The sequence below is a fragment of the Rutidosis leptorrhynchoides genome, chromosome 4 (genome assembly GCF_046630445.1).
Source record: "Rutidosis leptorrhynchoides isolate AG116_Rl617_1_P2 chromosome 4, CSIRO_AGI_Rlap_v1, whole genome shotgun sequence".
NCBI lineage: Eukaryota > Viridiplantae > Streptophyta > Magnoliopsida > Asterales > Asteraceae > Rutidosis > Rutidosis leptorrhynchoides.
The window spans coordinates 329,317,924-329,331,012 of NC_092336.1; positions in this window are offsets into that span (position 1 = coordinate 329,317,924).

Below are 13,089 nucleotides of genomic sequence, written 5' to 3' on the forward strand. Positions count from 1 at the left end.
ATTACCCAGCTTCTTGGACTACAAGGCTAAAAAACTAGTTCTTGATGAGACTCATTAGGGTTTAGATTCATTTCATTTTTATATTTATAAAGAAAAACTTCTCCGGTTTCCGAAGTTGTGGGAGAGCGACTGCCTTTCGCACCTTCTTCGTAATCGGTTAAGTTGGAATCTACAAAAATTATTACCATAATTATGTTTTATTTTTATAGTTTAAACAGGGTTTACTATAATGGCGAATTTAAATCCTATACTGACAAACTCTCTATTTGTTAAGCATGTGTGTTTCTTATAAATTTATCTTTGAAACAAGTGGCCAGGCTGACAACGAAGAAGCGGGATCCTTTTAGTTCCAATATAATTGGAGACTGTTCGAAAAATCCAACAAACAAGTCCGTGTTTAACTGTCTTTCTTAGACACCACTCAAGAATCTCAGATATCTTGACAGAATCAACGATTACCTTAACAAACAGAAAATTCAATCCCTGGCAGTGGCGCCAAAAACTTACTTCTACTTATGATATGGCCAAAACGAACAGTTTTATTTGTGCGGTGTCATAAGGTCGCAAAACGTCAGAATCAATTACCAAAAGGGAGTAATCATTTATTATTTATATTTAGCTGATTTCCTAGCTATAATTCACCTACTTGTCTTCCTTTTAATGAGTAAGTGGTAAGTATAACTCAGGTTCGTATTTTTGTATGTTTGCTCAGTAATGTGGGATAAAAGTGCCCTAATAGTTAACCCTAGTGATAATAGATTAAGATTAGCTAAAGGTAATACAAACTATAAAGATAAAAGGGATATGTATGAAGAGTAGGATACTGATGGGAAACTATTCAAGAGTTCAACTTCCTAGAATAAACACTAAACCTCAATCAACTGGGCTATGAACCTAATCAATTTGTCACTAAGAGTTTAGGCTTTGAAGATTCTTGCTAAGATGGATATCCCTACTCCCAACGTTAACTTTAGAAGGTTTAAACGACCTTATGGATAAAATCCTAGGTACAAGAATAAAGTGGTATATCCCTAAAGGAAAGTCTCAGCTTTACTTAATCCTAGTTAGTTTGACTATAGTAACGTTCCACCACTTAATACTAAGCTATGCCTTAACATTAGCAGATGTGTAATCTTAGATATTCTAAGGTACTGCTAATTGGTTTAGAGGTCTCTCCTTTGTGATCACTTACTCAACTCCGGATCATCTTACAACATCTCAAGAACGTTGCTTCTGACGTGAATCATGCTTTTGAGTAAGCCAGTGTTCACTGAACTCTATATTTCCTGCTCTAATCACAACCTAAATGGATAACTCTTCTCTGACGGATAAATGATTAACCGTACATAGGTACTATATCCCTATTGTGACGTTAAGCACACATAACACCTTACCTTGTATCCTAGGGTTGATTAGGTCCTAATACTAGGTTATAGTCACGTGAATAAGTGGAAAGGGTGATTCGAATTAGACTTCTAAACTGTCAAGGTTTCAGCATAACAACATCATAATTTTCAGATAAGATATTCAACATGTAATAAACATTTGAAACGGATAGATAAGCATGCAAGGTGAAAGCAACTTAAAGTAGAAAAGATAACTTTATTAAATTAAGGAAATATAGACGAGATCTGGACCATTACAAGTGCTGAAATCCTCTAGACCGCTCATAGTACAATCTTCGGCGTTCGCCTCCGGGTACTTAGTTTCCCGCTCGGAGGTGAGAAGGCCTTGAAAGCTCTAGTGTGAGAAAGTGTATTGTAGTGAGAGAGTGAAAAGAGGTGTGTCTAAAATGGATGACAAAAAGCCCTTTAAATAGACTTGGAATTGGCTTGCATATGGCTGGAAAGCCGTATGGCAGGCTGTATGAGGGGGCCGTATGGGCTGGGAAGCCGGTTTGCGTGGTCGTTTGCCCAGGCCATATGGCACGCCATTTTTCACACGGGCAGGCCATATAGCAAGCCGTATAGCCTGCCCTGGTTTGCTATTTTCACTGTATCGTAACTTGATTTCCTTGATCGTAGCTTGGTTTATTTTCTTTCACTGTTTTTGCTCTAGAATCTTCGTTTTAGCTCCGATTCTCTTGATTCTTTTTTGCATCGTCTTCGTAATTACTTAATCCACAAAATTAACCGAAAAAGAGATTATTTTGGAGACAAAGTTTGGAACTTTATGGTTTTAGGGCTCAATATCAGGGGTAAAAACGTGACTTTTTAGCCGATATCACATAACCAAGGCACATTTCGACCATTATAATTGATGTGAGTACCACAAATAAAGTCAACAAGCACTTATTTTTAGTGCTTCACTATACTTCCATTGAGTGTAACGGCATCTCTGAATCAGAACTTGCTTTTGATCTGCATTTCGGAATCACACCTTTTGATGAGAATTACTAAGTTAAAAACCTCAGCTTCTCGTGACACCCCCAACACACTTCCATTTTCATCTTCACTCCAAAAATCCTACCATGAAACCATGTACCACCATCTATTCTTTTCATTCACCTCATAAACAAAGAAATAAATCCCAAGGAAATCATAACTTCTGGGAAATCCTCTATAAAACCGCATTAGAAAATGTGAGCATCCAAGTCAAGTATAAAAAGACCACCGTTAAAAAGGAGACCTCGAAGAGAAAACTAAAAGATGCTTGCAAAAAAAATTAATAAAAAAACTAGGTTCTGAGAAAGGGAGCAGAACCTAAAGATTCAAGAAAAGTACTCCCGACAGTCAAAAAGAAGGATGCTCAGTTTGAAATTCCCGATAAAAAGCTGAAAGGATTACCGAAATCAATCCTTAAAAGAACTCCTATCTATCCAAAAACCTTCTCAACCCAAACCTCCAATCACCATTCCTTCACAAAATAAGCCGAGTATATAACTGAAAATTCTCTCAAATACATGATGGAGATTTTAGTCTTGATCAAGCCTATGACGAAGAATGCAAACATGACTGGCTGTGAGTGATTTCATTACTTAGAACTATAGGACACCTGATACACTTAAGTGAGTTGAGTGACCGGAGTGAGATAGCCACAGTTATGTAACCTCCTCTCATGCTTACATAAATAGATTCGGGAATAACAAAAAGAATAAAATCAAGTTTTCACTTTTACGTCTTGCAGAACAAAGATCGCTTGAACACTACAAAGAGGAATCTTCTGTGTCTTAAAGATCGAAGGTTTGCTTGAGGACAAGCAAAGTCTAAGTATTGGATATTTGATATCAGCTAAAAAGTCACGTTTTTACCTCGGTATTAAAGCCTAAAAATAATAAAGTTCTAAGCTTTATCGCCAAAATAATTGATATGTCAATTAATTTTGTAGATTTAGTAATTACAAAGTCGATGCAAAAAGAATTAAGAGAAACGGAGCTAAAACAGAGATTCTAGAGCGAAAACGGTGAAAGACAAGTTACGACCCCGAAAACCAAGTTGCGATCCCGGGAACGAGCAAGACGATCCAAACAAAATAGTAGACCAGAGGCAAAATCGACCTGCAACACCTGCTTTCCAGTGTGACACCGGCCTTCCATGTGGCTCGGACATCGGGCTTGGGAAATGGCCAGGGCAAACGGCTTGCTTGGCACCGGCCACCCACACCGGCCTGTTGTAGTGACCCGAACTTTTCCATGTTTATATATATTAATTGAGATTGATATTTACATGATTAAATGTTTCCAACATGTTAAGCAATCAAACTTGTTAAGGCTTGATTAATTGAAATATGTTTCATATAGACAATTGACCACCCAAGTTGACCGGCGATTCACGAACGTTAAAACTTGTAAAAACGACATGACGATATATATATGGATATACATATGGTTAACATGAGATTATGATAAGTAAGTATCTCCATAAGTATATTAACAATGAGTTATATACATATAAACAAGACTACTAACTTAAGGATTTCGAAACGAGACATATATGTAACGATTATCATTGTAACGACATTTAAATGTATATATATCATATTAAGATATATTAATATATCATAATATCATGATAATATAATAATTTAACATCTCATTAGATATAATAAACAATGGGTTAACAACATTAATTGAGATCGTTAACTTAAAGGTTTCAAAACAACACTTACATGTAACGACTAACGATGACTTAACGACTCAGTTAAAATGTATATACATGTAGTGTATTTAGATGTATTAAAATACTTTTGGAAGACTTCAAGACATATATCAAAACACTCATACTTAACAAAAATGGTTACAGTTACTTTCCCATTCTTTTCTTTCATCAAGAATTCTAGTCGTATTCTTACCCGTATTATACACAGCTTCAAAACGTACTTACTATGGGTATATACCAATAGGAACTAGCATGGGATTCCACTCTTGATTATGTCATGTATGACTAATCAATTTTAACTTCTACCATGAGCTAGTCAACTAACTAGAACTCCTTTTAACCCCACTCACCACTCACCAATTACCACTCATCATTCACTCCATTTCACTTCCAATTCTCTTTCTAATTCTCTCTCAACACACACACACTATTATGAATGTATTTTTCCAGTAGTTAATCATCATCTTCATCAAAAATCACTTCAAGAATCAAGCTATAATCATCATAGGAAGAACACTTCAAGAACACTTCAAAAATCCCTTCAAGTTTACTAATTTACTTCCAAGCTTTCTAATCCATTCCAAGTAATCATCTAAGATCAAGAAACCTTTGTTATATACAGTAGGTTATCTTTCTTATTCAAGGTAATATTCATATTCAAACTTTGATTCAATTTCTATAACTATAAACTATCTTAATTCAAGTAAAAATCTTACTTGAACTTGTTTTTGTGTCATGATCCTACTTCAAGAACTTTCAAGCCATCCAAGATCCTTTGAAGCTAGATCATTTCTTGTCACTTCCAGTAGGTTTACCTACTAAACTTGAGGTAGTAATGATGTTCATAACATCATTCGATTCATATATATAAAACTATCTTATTCGAAGGTTTAAACTCGTAATCACTAGAACATAGTTTAGTTAATTCTAAACTTGTTCACAAACAAAAATTAATCCTTCTAACTTTACTTTTAAAATTAACTAAACACATGTTCTATATCTATATGATATGCTAACTTAATGATTTAAAACCTGGAAACACGAAAAACACCGTAAAACCGGATTTACGCCGTCGTAGTAACACCGCGGGCTGTTTTGGGTTAGTTAATTAAAAACTATGATAAACTTTGATTTAAAAGTTGTTATTCTGAGAAAATGATTTTTATTATGAACATGAAACTATATCCAAAAATTATGGTTAAACTCAAAGTGGAAGTATGTTTTCTAAAATGGTCATCTAGACGTCGTTCTTTCGACTGAAATGACTACCTTTACAAAAATGACTTGTAACTTATTTTTCAGACTATAAACCTATACTTTTTCTGTTTAGATTCATAAAATAGAGTTCAATATGAAACCATAGCAATTTGATTCACTCAAAACGGATTTAAAATGAAGAAGTTATGGGTAAAACAAGATTGGATAATTTTTCTCATTTTAGCTACGTGAAAATTGGTAACAAATCTATTCCAACCATAACTTAATCAACTTGTATTGTATATTATGTAATCTTGAGATACCATAGACACGTATACAATGTTTTGACCTATCATGTCGACACATCTATATATATTTCGGAACAACCATAGACACTCTATATGTGAATGTTGGAGTTAGCTATACAGGGTTGAGGTTGATTCCAAAATATATATAGTTTGAGTTGTGATAAATACTGAGATACGTATACACTGGGTCGTGGATTGATTCAAGATAATATTTATCGATTTATTTCTGTACATCTAACTGTGGACAACTAGTTGTAGGTTACTAACGAGGACAGCTGACTTAATAAACTTAAAACATCAAAATATATTAAAAGTGTTGTAAATATATTTTGAACATACTTTAATATATATGTATATATTGTTATAGGTTCGTGAATCAACAGTGGCCAAGTCTTACTTCTCGACGAAGTAAAAATCTGTGAAAGTGAGTTATAGTCCCACTTTTAAAATCTAATATTTTTGGGATGAGAATACATGTAGGTTTTATAAATGATTTACAAAATAGACACAAGTACGTGAAACTACATTCTATGGTTGAATTATCAAAATCGAATATGCCCCTTTTTATTAAGTCTGGTAATCTAAGAATTAGGGAACATACACCCTAATTGACGCGAATCCTAAAGATAGATCTATTGGGCCTAACAAACCCCATCCAAAGTACCGGATGCTTTAGTACTTCGAAATTTATATCAGATCCGAAGGGTGTCCCGGAATGATGGGGATATTCTTATATATGCATCTTGTTAATGTCGGTTACCAGGTGTTCACCATATGAATGGTTTTTATCTCTATGTATGGGATGTGTATTGAAATATGAAATCTTGTGGTCTATTATTATGATTTGATATAGGTTAAACCTATAACTCGCCAACATTTTTGTTGACGTTTTAAGCATGTTTATTCTCAGGTGATTATTAAGAGCTTCCGCTGTCGCATACTTAAATAAGGACAAGATTTGGAGTCCATGCTTGTATGATATTTTGTAAAAACTGCATTCAAGAAACTTATTTTGTTGTAACATATTTGTATTGTAAACCATTATGTAATGGTCGTGTGTAAACAGGATATTTTAGATTATCATTATTTGATAATCTATGTAAAGCTTTTTAAACCTTTATTGATGAAATAAAGGTTATGGTTTGTTTTAAAATGAATGCAGTCTTTAAAAAACGTCTCATATAGAGGTCAAAACCTCGCAACGAAATCAATTAATATGGAACATTTTTAATCAATAAGAACGGGACATTTCACCTGTGGTATCCAAGCGTTGGTCTTAGAGAACCAGAATTTTGCATTAGTGTGTCTTATCGAGTTTGTTAGGATGCATTAGTGAGTCTGGACTTCGACCGTGTTTACTTGAAAAATGATTGCTTAACAAATTTTGTTGGAAACTATATATTTTTAACATGTGAATATTATGTGATATATTAATCTTTTAACGCGTTTGATATTATGTGATAGATGTCTACCTCTAGAACAAGTCCCATTGACTCACCTAATAATAATGAAGAGTCAAATGTAAATTGGAATGATTCGTGGACTGATTCACAAGTTCCCGAAGAGGAACCGGAAGAAGAGTCGGAACCGAAAGAAGAATCGGAACCGGAAGAAGAATCGGAACCGGATGAAGAAATAGAACCGGTGGGGGAAATAATAAAACGGTTAAGTAAAAGAAAATCCTCAACCAACCTACCAAGGTTAATTATGGTCAATGGTGTTTCCGCCAAGGAAGCAAAATATTGGGAGGATTACCAATTCTCCGATGAATCGGATTCCGACGAGAATTCCGATGATGTTATAGAAATTACCCCAACTGAATTTAAAAAGGCAAAAGAAAATAATAAGGGAAAGGGCATAAAAATAGAGAAATCTAATTCCAACCCCGTTGAACTTTATATGTATCGTCAAACCCCGAAGTCCTTAAGTTGTAACAACGACCCGGGAACCTCTAAACCACCAGGTTTTTCTAAACCAATGTGGATAACGACGGCTCGTATTAGAGGAACATCATATATCCCTAGAAACTTGGCAAAACGAACCAAAACCGAAGAAGAAGAAACAAGCGAGTCGGAATAAGATAGTTGTATTCGTGTGGTGTAATATATGTAATATAGTGTGCTTATGCTTTATGATATATGTAAAAATTGCTTGTATTAATAAGTAATTTTTTTTTATGAATCTAACTCTTGTCTATTTTACAGTATAAAAACACAAAATGGATAGACAACCCAATATTTTAAGAGACCTACCCGGAGACATGATTGATGAAATCTTGTCTAGAGTCGGTCAGAATTCTTCGGCACAACTATTTAAGGCGAGATCAGTTTGTAAGACATTCGAAGAACGTTCCAAGAATGCCTTGGTTTATAAAAGGCTTTCGTTCGAAAGATGGGGGATATCACATTGGGAAATCCATAAGTTACGATGTGTTTACTTTGACGCATATATTGCGGGGAACCCAAATGCTATTTTACGCAATGGGTTAAGAAATTATTTTGACTCAACATATCCGAATATTGGACTTCGTGATTTAGAAAAAGCGGCTAACATGCAACATAAAGAAGCATGTTATGCTTACGGATTAGTAATGTTCGCTTCTCACCAAAGTGAGAACAAGAACATCGGGCTACAACTGTTAAACAAAACGTTCCCACAAGTGACGGAGTCGGTAATTGGGGTAAGAAATGAGGTTTTTAGATTGTTACGGGACTTTTGGACATTACGTAACCCTCGTCCCTTTGACGACGTTACAACACGCTGTCTTATCAACGGCCATAACGGTTATGTTCCACAAGACCAAAGATGGGAAGTAATCCTAGTAAAACCAGAATGCATGACTTGTTTCTGGACGTATGAATTACGTGTCTTTATTGCCTTTGCTGAACGACTTGTGTACTAGCTAGAATTATCTTCACAACCATCTTGTATCAAATTTATTGTGTGCTATATTTCATGCTATATGTAAAATAAGCGGTATTGTAAGTTTGTAAAATATTGTGTAAAAGTTTGAACGCGAAATATTATTATAATCAGTTTTTCATATAGAATTGTAGTAGTTGAATTGTATATTAGCTACTAAGTATGAACTTAACGGGTAGGTACTACCCGAATTTAAATTTATAAAACGCTAATATGAAGAAAAAGCTTTTATAAATGAGTTCATATTATGCTACGAAATACTATTAACTACTCTTAATATTCTGTATGATTAACTTGTTCCATTTGACTATTTTGAAGGAAATGGCACCGACTACTCGACACACCGTGAATATGAATGAAGAGGAATTCCGTACTTTTATAGCTTCAAACATAGCCGCAGTACAGGCTGCGCTACATACCAACAATAACCTTGGATCTAGCAGTACAGGAAATCGTGTAGGATGCACCTACAAAGAATTCACTGCCTGCAAACCTTTGGAATTTGATGGAACCGAAGGACCGATCGGATTGAAACGGTTGACCGAGAAGGTCGAATCAGTGTTTGCCATAAGTAAGTGTACTGAAGAGGACAAAGTGAAGTACGCTATGCATACCTTCACAGGTTCTGCGTTAACATGGTGGAATACCTATCTAGAGCAAGTGGGACAAGACGATGCGTACGCACTACCATGGTCAGCATTCAAGCACTTGATGAACGAGAAGTACCGTCCCAGAACCGAGGTCAATAAGCTCAAGACAGAACTTAGAGGGTTACGAACCCAAGGATTTGATATTACCACGTACAAAAGACGATTCACAGAATTGTGCCTATTGTGTCCGAGAGCATTCGAAGATGAGGAAGAGAAGATCGACGCGTTTGTGAAAGGATTACCGGAAAGAATCCAAGAAGATATAAGTTCACACGAGCCCGCCTCCATACAACAGGCATGTAGAATGGCTCACAAACTAGTGAACCAGATTGAAGAAAGAATTAAAGAACAGACTGCTGAAGAGGCCAATGTGAAGCAAGTCAAAAGAAAGTGGGAGGAAAACGGTGATAAGAATCACCAATACAACAACAACAGCAATTACAACAAAAATCGCAACAATTATCCCAACAATCGCAACATCAATCGCAACTACAACAAACGGCCCAACAACAACAACAACAACAATAGCAACTACAACAATCATCCCAACAACAATAATAACCGCAACAACAACAACAATCAGAAGCAGCTATGCCAAAGGTGTAAAAAGTATCACTCGGGGTTCTGCACCAAATTTTGCAACAAGTGTAAAAGAAATGGTCATAGCGCGGCGAAGTGTGAGGTCTACGGACCAGGGGTTAATAGAACGAAAGGAACAAATGGTGTCGGAACGAGTAATGGCGGAGCAAGTAGTGTCGGAGCAAGTTATGCCAATGTAGTTTGTTATAAATGTGGAAAACCGGGCCACATTATTAGAAATTGCCCGAACCAGGAGAACACGAATGGACAAGGCCGCGGAAGAGTTTTCAATATTAATGCGGCAGAGGCACAAGAAGATCCGGAGCTTGTTACGGGTACGTTTCTTATTGACAATAAATCTGCTTACGTTTTATTTAACTCGGGTGCGGATAGAAGCTATATGAGTAGAGATTTTTGTGCTAAATTAAGTTGTCCATTGACGCCTTTGGATAGTAAATTTTTACTCGAATTAGCAAATGGTAAATTAATTTCAGCAGATAATATATGTCGGAATCGAGAAATTAAACTGGTTAGCGAAACATTTAAGATTGATTTGATACCAGTAGAGTTAGGGAGCTTTGATGTGATAATCGGTATGGACTGGTTGAAAGAAGTGAAAGCAGAGATCGTTTGTTACAAAAATGCAATTCACATTATACGAGAAAAAGGAAAACCCTTAATGGTGTACGGAGAAAAGGGCAACACGAAGCTACATCTTATTAGTAATTTGAAGGCACAAAAACTAATAAGAAAAGGTTGCTATGCTGTTCTAGCACACGTCGAGAAAGTACAAACTGAAGAAAAGAGCATCAATGATGTTCCCATTGCAAAAGAATTTCCCGATGTATTTCCGAAAGAATTACCGGGATTACCCCCACATCGATCCGTTGAATTTCAAATAGATCTTGTACCAGGAGCTGCACCAATAGCTCGTGCTCCTTACAGACTCGCACCCAGTGAGATGAAAGAACTAAAAAGCCAATTACAAGAACTTTTAGAGCGTGGTTTCATTCGACCAAGCACATCACCGTGGGGAGCTCCTGTTTTGTTTGTCAAGAAGAAAGATGGTACATTCAGGTTGTGTATCGACTACCGAGAGTTGAACAAACTTACCATCAAGAACCGCTACCCACTACCGAGAATCGATGACTTATTTGATCAACTACAAGGCTCGTCTGTTTATTCAAAGATTGACTTACGTTCCGGGTATCATCAAATGCGGGTGAAAGAAGATGATATTCCAAAGACTGCTTTCAGAACACGTTACGGTCATTACGAGTTTATGGTCATGCCATTTGGTTTAACTAATGCACCAGCTGTGTTCATGGACCTTATGAACCGAGTGTGTGGACCATACCTTGACAAGTTTGTCATTGTTTTCATTGATGACATACTTATTTACTCAAAGAATGACCAAGAACACAGTGAACAATTGAGAAAGGTGTTAGAAGTATTGAGGAAGGAAGAATTGTACGCTAAGTTTTCAAAGTGTGCATTTTGGTTGGAAGAAGTTCAATTCCTCGGTCACATAGTGAACAAAGAAGGTATTAAGGTGGATCCGGCAAAGATAGAAACTGTTGAAAAGTGGGAAACCCCGAAAATTCCGAAACACATACGCCAGTTTTTAGGACTAGCTGGTTACTACAGAAGGTTCATCTAAGACGTTTCCAGAATAGCAAAACCCTTGACTGCATTAGCGCATAAAGGGAAGAAATTTGAATGGAATGATGAACAAGAGAAAGCGTTTCAGTTATTGAAGAAAAAGCTAACTACGTCACCTATATTGTCATTGCCTGAAGGGAATGATGATTTTGTGATTTATTGTGACGCATCAAAGCAAGGTCTCGGTTGTGTATTAATGCAACGAACGAAGGTGATTGCTTATGCGTCTAGACAATTGAAGATTCACGAACAAAATTATACGACGCATGATTTGGAATTAGGCGCGGTTGTTTTTGCATTAAAGACTTGGAGGCACTACTTATATGGGGTCAAAAGTATTATATATACCGACCACAAAAGTCTTCAAAACATATTTAATCAGAAACAACTGAATATGAGGCAGCGTAGGTGGATTGAATTGTTGAATGATTACGACTTTGAGATTCGTTACCACCCGGGAAAGGCAAATGTGGTAGCCGATGCCTTGAGCAGGAAGGACAGAGAACCCATTCGAGTAAAATCTATGAATATAATGATTCATAATAACCTTACTACTCAAATAAAGGAGGTGCAACAAGGAGTTTTAAAAGAGGGAAATTTAAAGGATGAAATACCCAAGGGATCGGAGAAGCATCTTAATATTCGGGAAGACGGAACCCGGTATAGGGCTGAAAGGATTTGGGTACCAAAATTTGGAGATATGAGAGAAATGGTACTTAGAGAAGCTCATAAAACCAGATACTCAATACATCCTGGAACGGGGAAGATGTACAAGGATCTCAAGAAACATTTTTAGTGGCCGGGTATGAAAGCCGATGTTGCTAAATACGTAGGAGAATGTTTGACGTGTTCTAAGGTCAAAGCTGAGCATCAGAAACCATCAGGTCTACTTCAACAACCCGAAATCCCGGAATGGAAATGGGAAAACATTACCATGGATTTCATCACTAAATTGCCAAGGACTGCAAGTGGTTTTGATACTATTTGGGTAATAGTTGATCGTCTCACCAAATCAGCACACTTCCTACCAATAAGAGAAGATGACAAGATGGAGAAGTTAGCACGACTGTATTTGAAGGAAGTCGTCTCCAGACATGGAATACCAATCTCTAATATCTCTGATAGGGATGGCAGATTTATTTCAAGATTCTGGCAGACATTACAGCAAGCATTAGGAACTCGTCTAGACATGAGTACTGCCTATCATCCACAAACTGATGGGCAGAGCGAAAGGACGATACAAACGCTTGAAGACATGCTACAAGCATGTGTTATTGATTTCGGAAACAGTTGGGATCGACATCTACCGTTAGCAGAATTTTCCAACAACAACAGCTACCATTCAAGCATTGAGATGGCGCCGTTTGAAGCACTTTATGGTAGAAAGTGCAGGTCTCCGATTTGTTGGAGTGAAGTGGGGGATAGACAGATTACAGGTCCGGAGATTATACAAGAAACTACCGAGAAGATCATCCAAATTCAACAACGGTTGAAAACCGCCCAAAGTCGACAAAAGAGCTACGCTGACATTAAAAGAAAAGATATAGAATTTGAAATTGGAGAGATGGTCATGCTTAAAGTTGCACCTTGGAAAGGCATTGTTCAATTTGGTAAACGAGGGAAATTAAATCCAAGGTATATTGGACCATTCAAGATTATTGATCGTGTCGGACC